We start from the raw sequence: 10571 nt of genomic DNA, 5'->3' as shown, positions 1-10571 counted from the left end.
AAGAAATGATATGTGTGTGTGTGTGTGTGTGTGTGTGTGTGTGTGTTTTGGGGAATGAGCAGTTCTCTGGAAAGTGATTCTTAAATTATCCACTCCAAAATATTACCCTTAAAACACAGACACAATAATGTCAACCAGAAGATGCAAATAAAGGAATCAATTCATTTTAATTCATAGGAATCAAAACAAATGTAAAAATGTGAAAGTAACAACATGTGGATGAAGGACTTCTTGTGTCTTGAAGGTTCAGCTGTAGCAGGAAAACCTTGTTCCTTAGCATCCTCTGATACCATTTCTCCTCACACTCACTGTTGTTTGTTCTCCTTGACACTTTTGCTGCTTTTTAAGTCTTGAATATTTGAAACAAGCCCTGCCCTCAGGTACTTTGCAGACTCTTTTCTCAATAGGGCACACTGGTCCCTCAGGTAAACTGATGTCTCTGCTTTGTCTTGCTTCAGGTCTCTGTTCAAATGTTTCTGGTTGTTGTTGTTGTTGTTTTTGCATATCTTCCTGAACTCTCAGTAAAATGTAACATACATGCATGGTAATTTATACCTGCCTTTTCCCCCCCATATCATCTGTCACCACATGAGATGACATATATATATATATATTTTTTCATTTGCTATCTCATATTCTTTCTTCATCATTGCATTGTTTGAAGTTTTGTTCTCAGCATCTCACACATTTAGCCTAGAAGATGGTTGATACTCAACATGAATTTCTAGAATATATGAAAGACATTTGCTTTAAAACTAATCATGACCTCTTGGGGAAAAGGTTGAGTGTTAGGAATTTCTAATCACAGATGACACAGTAGATTACTTAAAGATGATTAAATATTGTAATTCATAGCATTTTACTGTGTTAATGTGCACACATGTAGAAATTAATCATGCTATATTTTTCTTCGCTAGTAGTTATCACCACCACGTGGTACAAGGAAATGATACAGGAATGGCACAGTTTATTCTTCTGGGATTATCAGAGAAACTAGAACTGCAGCCTCTCATATTTGGACTTTTCCTCTCCACGTTCCTGATCACTATGTTTGGGAATCTGCTCATCATTCTTGCCACCGTCTCAGACTCCCACCTGCACACCCCCATGTACTTCTTCCTCTCCAACCTGTCCTTTGTAGACATCTGTTCCATCTCCACCACCATCCCAAAGATGCTGGTGAACGTACAGACACAGAGCAAAGCCATTTCCTATGGAGGCTGCATCACCCAGATGCATTTTCACATACTATTCGTAGAGCTGGAGAACTTAATTCTAACTGTCATGTCCTATGACCGCTTCATAGCCATCTGTGACCCCCTGATTACACAGTCATCATGAGCCCTATTCTCTGTGGACTGATGGTGCTCCTGTCCTGGATGATGAGTGCCCTGAATTCCTTGGTACAAAGCTTACTGGTACTGAGACTGTATTTCTGTACAGTCTTGGAAATCCCCCACTTTTTCTGTGACTTGAAAGAAGTACTCCGACTTGCCTGTTCTGACATCGTTCTTAATAATGTTGTGATATATTTTGCAATTGGGCTCTTTGGTGCTGTCCCTCTGGCTGGTATATGTTACTCATACTCTAGGATAGTTTCCTCTATATGTAGAATCTCATCAGCTGAGGGGAAGTATAAAGCATTTTCCACCTGTGCATCTCACCTCTCTGTTGTTTCCTTATTTTATTGTACGGGTTTAGGATTGTATCTTAGCTCTACTGCAACCCACAGCTCACACTCAAGTGCAATAGCCTCGGTGATGTACATTGTGGTCACCCCCATGCTGAACCCTTTCATCTACAGTCTGAGAAATAAAGACATAAAGAGGGCTCTGAGAAGATTCTTTGGAGTGGCAGCTATGAAAGGGCCATTTGTCCTGGGGTTGAGGAAGTGCTGATAATTGCAGTGCTCAAAGCATTAGAGTCAGAAATTGTGATTCTTGATCAGATTGTGGAAAGAGCACTTGTTCCTTTTATGTATTGCCTGGTTTTTTGCACTCTTTGATATAAGTAACTTGATTAAGCTTTCTTAATAGGTGATGCATGGACAATTTTCCATTTTTTCTATTTTTCTACTTTCCCTAAATTTTTACCAAACATGGGTAAGAAATATTTGGAAACTTCCATTTCTTTGGTAGGAAAAATTGGATTTATTAAGGCCTTTGTCTTAAGAAACATCCATCTTCTCAAGTATTTTTTTTAAAAAATCATCTTTACTCATGAGGAAAAAACGCCTTTGGCAGCTAAAGTAACTTATAGAATTCAACTGCAGAGTAGAGTCCGAAACCAATGTTTTTATTTTGGCTCTGTAATTTTTCTGTATCACCAGTTTAACTGTCCTTCCTGATAATATCGACTTTATTCATGCTACTGAGTTTTAGAACTGGTCTTTTGGTGTCATACAATTATTCAGCCTGTGTCCCCAATATCTACCACGTGTTGCTGCTATTGTTGTTTAGTCGCTAAATCGTGTTTGCCTCTTTTGCAATCCCATGAACTGTAGCCTGTCGGGCTTCTCTGTCCATGGGATTTTCCAGGCAAGAATACTGGAGTATCCTTCTTGAGCCTCCCTCCCACACCATACTACTCCTCTAGGTTGTCACAGAGCATGAAGTTGAGCTCCCTGTGTTATTCTTTTTTGGCTAAAAAAAATTCTGTGCTGTCTACAATTATGGCATATATATTTAATTATGGCATGTATAATTATGACATATATATCTCTATTGCATATAAGTTAAATAAGTTAAATAAGACAATATACAGCCTTGATGTGCTCCTTCCCCAATTTGGAACCAACCCGTTGTTCTGTTGCTTCTTGACATGCATAATGGTTTCTCAGGAGGCTAGTAAAGTGGTCTGGTGTTCCCGTATTTTTAAGAGTTTTCCACAGTTTGTTGCCATTCACACAGTCAAAGGCTTTAGTGTAGTCAACAGAGCAGAAGTAGATGTTTTTCTGGAACTCTCTTGCTTTCTCTATGATCCAACGGATGTTGGCAATTTGACGTCTAGTTCCTCTACTTTTTCCAAATCCAGCTTGTGCATCTGGAAGTTTTCAGTTCATGCACTGTTAAAGCATACCTTGGAGGATTTTGAGCATTATTGTCCTGGCATGTGAAATGAGAACAAATGTGTGGCAGTTTGAACATTCTTTGGCATTGCCTTTCTTTGGTATTGAAATGAAAACTGACCTTTTCCAGTCCTGTGGCCACTGCAGAGTTTTCAAATTTTGCTGGCATATTGAGTGCAGCACTATTGCAGCATCATCTTTTAGGATTTGAAATAGCTCAGCTGGAATCCCATCACCTCCACTAGCTTTGTTTACAGGGATGCTTCCTAAGATTCACTTGACTTCACACTCCAAGATGTCTGTCTCTAGGTTAGTGGTAACACCACTGTGGTTATCCAGATCATTAAGATCTTTTTTGTATAGTCTTTATGTGTATTCTTGCCACCTCTTCTTAATATTTTCTGCTTTTGTTACGTCCATAGCATTTCTTTCTTTTTTTGTACCCATCTTTGCATGAAATGTTCCCTTGTAATCTCTAATTATTTTTTAAGAGATTTCTAGTCTTTCCCATTCTGTTGTTTTCCTCTATTTCTTTGCATTGTTCATTTAGGAAGACTTTTTTGTCTCTCCTTGTTGAACTTGCATTCAAATGGGTGTATCTTTCCATTTTTCCTTGCCTTTTGCTTCTCTGGGAAAAGGCAAAAAGATATGACAGTGAAAGATAAACTCCCAAGGTTGGTAGGTGCCCAATATGCTACTGGAGAAGAAGGGAGAAATAGCTCCAGAAGGAATGAAGAAGCTGAGCCAAAGTGGAAACAGCACCCAGTTGCATATGTGTTTGGTGGTGAAAGTAAAGTCTGATGCTATAAAGAAAAATATTGCATCAGTTCAGTTCAGACGCTCAGTCCTGTCTTACTCTTTGTGACCCCGTGAATCGCAGCACGCCAGGTCTCCGTGTCCATCACCATCTCCTGGAGTTCACTCAGACTCACGTCCATCGAGTCCGTGATGCCATCCAGCCATCTCATCCTCTATCATCTCCTTTTCATCCTGCCCCCAATCCCTCCAAGCATCAGAATCTTTTCCAAAGAGTCAACTCTTCGCATGAGGTGGCTAAGGTACTGGAGTTTCAGCTTTAGCATCATTCCTTCCAAAGAACACCCAGGGCTGATCTCCTTCAGAATGGACTTGTTGGATCTCCTTGCAGTCCAATGGAGTCTCAAGAGTCTTCTCCAACACCACAGTTCAAACCAATACAATATTGTAAAGTAAAAAATAACAATAATAAAAAATTAACTAATTAATTAATTAATTTTAAAAAAGGATCAATTCGTCAGCACTCAGCTTTCGTCACAGTCCAACTTTCACATCCATACATGACCACTGGAAAAACCATAGCCTTGACTAGATGAACCTTTGTTGGCAAAGTAATGTCTTTGCTTTTGAATATGCTATCTAGGTTGGTCATAACTTTCCTTCCAAGGAGAAGCATCTTTTAATTTCATGGCTGTAGTCACCATCTGCAGTGATTTTGGAGACCCCGAAAATAAAGTCTGACAGTTTCCACTGTTTCCCCATCTATTTCCCATGAAGTGATGGCACCAGATGCCACCATCTTAGTTTTCTGAATGTAGAGCTTTAAGCCAACCTTTTCACTCTCCTCTTTCACTTTCATCAAGAGGCTCTTTAGTTCTTCACTTTCTGCCATACGGGTGGTGTCATCTGCATATCTGAGGTTATTGATCTTTCTCCCGGCAATCTTGATTCCAGCTTGTGCTTTTTCCAGCCCAGCGTTTCTCATGATGCACTCTGCATATAAGTTAAATCAGCAGGGTGACAATATACAGCCTTGAAGTACTCCTTTTCCTATTTGGAACCAGTCTCTTATTCCATGTCCAGTTCTAACTGTTGCTTTCTGACCTGCATATAGGTTTCACAAGAGGCAGGTCAGGTGGTCTGCTAGTCCCATCTCTTTTAGAATTTTCCACTGTTTATTGTGATTCACACAGTCAAAGGCTTTGGCATAGTCAATGTTTTTCTAGAACTCTCTTGCTTTTTCGATGATCCAGCAGATGTTGGCAATTTGATCTCTGGTTCCTCTGCCTTTTCTAAAACCAGCTTGAACATCAGGAAGTTCATGAGTCACGTATTGCTGAAGCCTGGCTTGGAGAATTTTGAGCATTACTTTACTAGCGTGTGAGATGAGTTCAATTGTGCAGTAGTTTGAGCATTCTTTGGCATTGCCTTTATTTGGGATTGGAATGAAAACTGATCTTTTCCAGTCCTGTGGCCACTGCTGAGTTTTCCACACTTGCTGGTATATTGAATGCAGCACTTTCACAACATCATCTTTCAGGATTTGAAATAGCTCAACTGGAATTCCATCACCTCCACTAGCTTTGTTCGTAGTGATGCTTTCTAAGGCTCACTGGACTTCATATTCCAGGATGTCTGGCTCTAGATGAGTGATCACACCATCATGATTATCTGTGTCATGAAGATCTTTTTTGTACAGTTCTTCTGTGTATTCTTGCCACCTCTTCTTAATATCTTCTGCTTCTGTTAGGTCCATACCATTTCTGTCCTTTATTGAGCCCATCTTTGCAAGAAATGTTCCCTTGGTATCTCTAATTTTCTGGAAGAGATCTCTAGTCTTTCCCATTCTGTTGTTTTCCTCTATTTGTTTGCATTGATCACTGAAGAAGGCTTTCTTATCTCTTCTTGCTATTCTTTGGAACTCTGCATTCAGATGCTTATATCTTTCCTTTTCTTCTTTGCTTTTCGCTTTTCTTCTTTTCACAGCTATTTTTAAAGCCTCCCCAGACAGCCATTTTGCTTTGTTGCATTTCTTTTCCATGGGGACGGTCTTGATCCCTGTCTCCTGGTCAATGTCTTGAACCTCCATCCATATTTCATCAGCACTGTATCTATCAGATCTAGTCCCTTAAATCTATTTCTCACTTCCACTGTATAATCATAAGGAATTTGATTTAGATCATACCTGAAAGGTCTAATGGTTTTCCCTACTTTCTTCAATTTAAGTCTGAATTTGGCAATAAGGAGCTCATGATCTGAGCCACAGTCAGCTCCCGGTCTTGTTTTCACTGACTGTATAGAGCTTCTCCATCTTTGGTTGCAAAGAGTACAATCAGTCTGATTTCGGTATTGACCATCTGGTGATATCCATGTGTAGATGGACATCTTCTTCTCTTGTGTTGTTGGAAGAGGGTGTTTGCTATGACCAGTGTGTTCTCTTGGCAAAACTGTATTAGCCTTTGCCCTGCTTCATTCCATATTCCAGGGCCAAATTTGCCTGTTACTCCAGGTGTTTCTTGACTTCCTACTTTTGCATTCCAGTCCCCTATAATGAAGACATCTTTTTGGGGTGTTATTTCTAAAAGGTCTTGTAGGTCTTCATAGAACAGTTCAACTTCAGCTTCTTCAGCGTTACTGGTTGGGGCATAGCCTTGGATTACTGTCATATTGAATGGTTTGCCTTGGAAAGAACAGAGATCATTCTGTCATTTTTGAGATTGCATCCAAGTACTGCATTTTGGACTCTTTTGTTAACCATGATGGCTACTCCATTTCTTCTGAGAGATTCCTGCCTGCAGTAGTAGATATAATGGTCATCTGAGTTTAATTCACCCATTCCAGTCTATTTTAGTTCACTGATTCCTAGAATGTTGACGTTCACTCTTGCCATCTCCTGTTTGACCCCTTCCAATTTGCCTTGATTCATGGACCTAACATTCCAGGTTCCTATGCAATATTGCTCTTTACAGCATCAGACCTTGCTTCTATCACCAGTCACATCCACAGCTGGGTATTGTTTTTGCTTTGGCTCCATCCCTTCATTCTTTCTGGAGTTATTTCTCCACTGATCTCCAGTATCATATTGGGCACCTACTCACCTAGGGAGTTCCTCTTTCAGTATATCATTTTGCCTTTTCATACTGTTCATGGGGCTCTCAAGGCAAGAATACTGAAATGGTTTGCCATTCCCTTCTCCAGTGGACCACATTCTGTCAGACCTCTCGACCATGACCCACCCGTCTTAGGTGGCCCCACATGGCATCCCTTAGTTTCATTGAGTTCGACAAGGCTGTGGTCCTAGTGTGATTAGATTGACTAGTTTTCTGTGATTACGGTTTCATTGTGTCTGTAACGATGTCCTCTTGCAACACCTACCATCTTATTTCGGTTTCTCTTACCTTGGACGTGGGGTATCTCTTCTTGGCTGTTCCAGCAAAGTGCAGCTGCTGCTCCTTACCTTGAACGAGGGGTATCTCCTCACCTCCGCCCCTCCTGACCTTGAACGTGGAGTAGCTCCTCTAGGCCCTCCTGAGCCCATGGAGCCACCGCTCGTGGACATGGGGTTGCTCCTCTCAGCCACCGCCCCTCACCTTGGGCGTGGGGTAGCTCCTCTTGGACACTGCCCCTCAGGCATGGGGTCCTCCCGGCTTCTGCCTTTTACCTTGGACACGGGGTAGCTCCTCTTGGCCGCTGCCCCTGACCTCGGACACGGGGTAGCTCCTCTCGGCTGCCTCCCCTGACCTCTGATGTGGGGTAGCTCCTCTCAGCCATGCTTATGTGCCATCACAGCCACCCACACTTATTCCTAGTGCAATATTGCATAGGAACCTGTAATGTTAGGTCCATGAATCAAAGTAAATTGGAAGTGATTAAACAGGAGATGACAAGAGTGAACATCAACATTTTAGGGATCAGTGAACTAATATGAATGGGAATGGGTGAATTTAATTCAGATGACCATTATATCTACTACTGTGGCAAACAGATGGGGAAACAATGGAATCAGTGAGAAACTTTATTTTGAGGGGCTCCAAAATCACTGAAGATGGTGACTGCATCCATGAAATTAAAAGATACTTGCTCCTTGGAAGAAAATTATGACAATCCTAGGCAGAATATTAAAAAGCAGAGACATTACTTTGCCGACAAAGGTCCATCTAGTCAAAGCTATGGTTTTTCCAGTAGTCATGTATGGTTGTGAGTTGGACTACACAGAAAGCTGGGCTCTGAAGAATTGATACTTTTGAACTATGGTGTTAGAGAAGACTCTTGAGAGTCCTTGGACTGCAATGAGATTCAACCAGTCCATCCTAAAGGAAATCAATCCAGAATAATCATTGGAAGGACTGATGCTGAAGCTGAAACTCCAATTCTTTGGCTGCCTGATGAGAAGAACTGACTATTGGAAAAGACCCTGATGGTGGGAAAGATTGAAGGCAAGAGGAAAAGGGGACGACAGAGGATGAGATGGTTGGATGGCATCACTCACTCAATGGACATGAGTTTGAGTAAGCTCTGGGAGTTGGTGATGGACAGGGAAGCTTGGCATACTGCAGTCCATGTGGTCCCAAAGAATAGTACACAACTGAGCGACTGAACGGACAGTGGGCAAGAATCCTTTCAAAGCAATGGAGTAGCCCTTATAGTGAACAAAGAGTCTGAAATGCAGTATTTGGGTACAATCTCAAAACAGCACAATGATCTCTGTTCATTTTCAAGGCAAACCATTCAGTATCAGAGTAACCCAAGTCTAAGCCCCACCCACTAATGCCGAAGAAACTGAAGTTGAATGATTCTATGAAGACACTCAAGACTTTCTAGAAATAACATCAAAAAAAGATGTCCTTCTCATCATAGGGAACTGGAATGCAAAAGTAGATAATCAAGAGATACCTGGATTAACAGATAAGTTTGACCCTGGAGTACAAAATGAAGCAGAGCAAAGGATAACCGAGTTTTGCCAAGAGAATTCACTGGTCACAGCAACACCCTCTTCCAACAACACAAGAGATTACTCTACACATGGACATCACCAGATGGTCAATACTGAAATCAGATTGATTACATTCTTTGCAACTGAAGATGAAGAAGCTCTATATAATCAGCAAAACAACTTTGGGAGCTGACTGTGTCTTAGATCATGAACTCCTTATTGACAAATTCAGACAACTGGAAGAAAGTAGGGAAACCTACCAGGCCATTCAGGTAAGACCTAAATCAAGTCCCTTACAATTATAAAGTGGTGAATGTGACAAAGACTCAAGGAATTAAATCTGATAGACAGAGTGCCCAAAGAACTATGGACTGAGGTGCATAACATTATACAGGAGGCAGTGATCAAAACCATCCCCAAGAAAAAGAAATGCAAAAAGACAAAATGGTTGTCTGAGGAGGCCTTACAAATAGCTGAGGTTTTTATACTTATTTAAATATAAGACAGAAAATGGTCACACTTTAATGAAGCACCAAGTTCACATGTCCCAGGCAGGCTCACCAACTGGACTGTGAATGTTATTTCTTTACTCTTTAGGATAAAGATAATTTGATCGACAGCTTTATTTCTAGAGTGTTTTTTTTTTTTTTTTTTCTTTTCTTCTTAAGTTTGGTGGTTAGGAATGAGAAGGTGCTACCTTGGTGGCTTAGACAGTAAAGACTTTGCCTGCAATGCAGGAGACCTGGGTTTGATCCCTGGGTTGGGAAGATCCACTGGAGAAGGCAGTGGCAGCACATACCAGTATTCTTCCTGGAGAATCCCATGGACAGAGGAGCCTGGTGGGTTACAGCCCATGGGGTCACAAAGAGTTGGACACAGCTGAGTGTCTAACACTTTCACTTTCTTTCAGGGATGAGAAGAGCCTGGGTGTATTGTGCCCCTAACAGGACAAAATATACTCTGTGTTGTGTGTGTGTTGTGGCTGATGCACAGTTCTGAGTGTTGACTACTTGAACCCATATACAGTAAAGTGACTGGTAAAAGACAGAAACCAGAATGTTAACCAACATATGAAGATAAGGAGAAGCCCTGTGACTAGGATCCTTGCCTTGAAATCAAAATTAATGTTGAGCAAAGAAAAGAATTTGACAAAAGGACTCCTTGTGCCCTGAAGTTCCAGTTGTGGTAAGGAGTCCACTCTCTGACACTATCTGTCATCACTCTCCCTGTGCTCTTTGCTCACCACACTGGAAATATATTGAGCCTGGAATGTCTGAAATGAGAATCTTCTTCAGATCCTTTGCACTGACTCTTTTCCCTGCAGGGCACACACTTCCCCAGATAACTCTTTGTTTGCCAACTTTTTTTCCTTAAGGTTTATATACAAATATACCCTAGTTTTTCAGTCTTCCTGAACTTCCAATGAAAATAACAAAACCACCCACTCTCTCTTATGTTTACTTTTGCTTGACATACAACTGTAATTACAGCATTTTCAACATTTTACTGATGTCCATTTATATAAAAATTAATCATAGTATTTTAAAATTTTAGTCTTTACCACCACACATGAAACCAGGCAATGATACTCAATTTTCAGGATTTCTCCTTCTGGGGTTATCAAAGGAACCAGAACTGCAGCCCGTCATATTTGGGCTTTTCCTCTCCATGTACCTGATCACTGTGCTTGGAAACCTGCTTATCATTCTGGCTGTCAGCTCAGACTCTAACCTCCACATACTCATGTGCTTCTTCCTCTCCAACCTGTCCTTTGTAGACATATGTTTCACCTCCACCACCATTCCAAAGATGCTG

The 10571-nt window shown here is 41.1% G+C and overlaps 1 pseudogene; it reads left to right on the top strand.

Moving 5' to 3' along the window:
* The first annotated feature begins 870 nt into the window (after positions 1–870).
* On the top strand, positions 871–1898 carry LOC113896457 (annotated as a pseudogene).
* Positions 1899–10571: the final 8673 nt, after the last annotated feature.

This window comes from Bos indicus x Bos taurus, chromosome 7 (genome assembly GCF_003369695.1).
Source record: "Bos indicus x Bos taurus breed Angus x Brahman F1 hybrid chromosome 7, Bos_hybrid_MaternalHap_v2.0, whole genome shotgun sequence".
NCBI classification, from domain to species: Eukaryota; Metazoa; Chordata; class Mammalia; order Artiodactyla; family Bovidae; genus Bos; species Bos indicus x Bos taurus.
The sequence above is the reverse complement of the archived record's forward strand: the minus strand, read 5'-3'. Positions and strand labels throughout refer to the sequence as shown.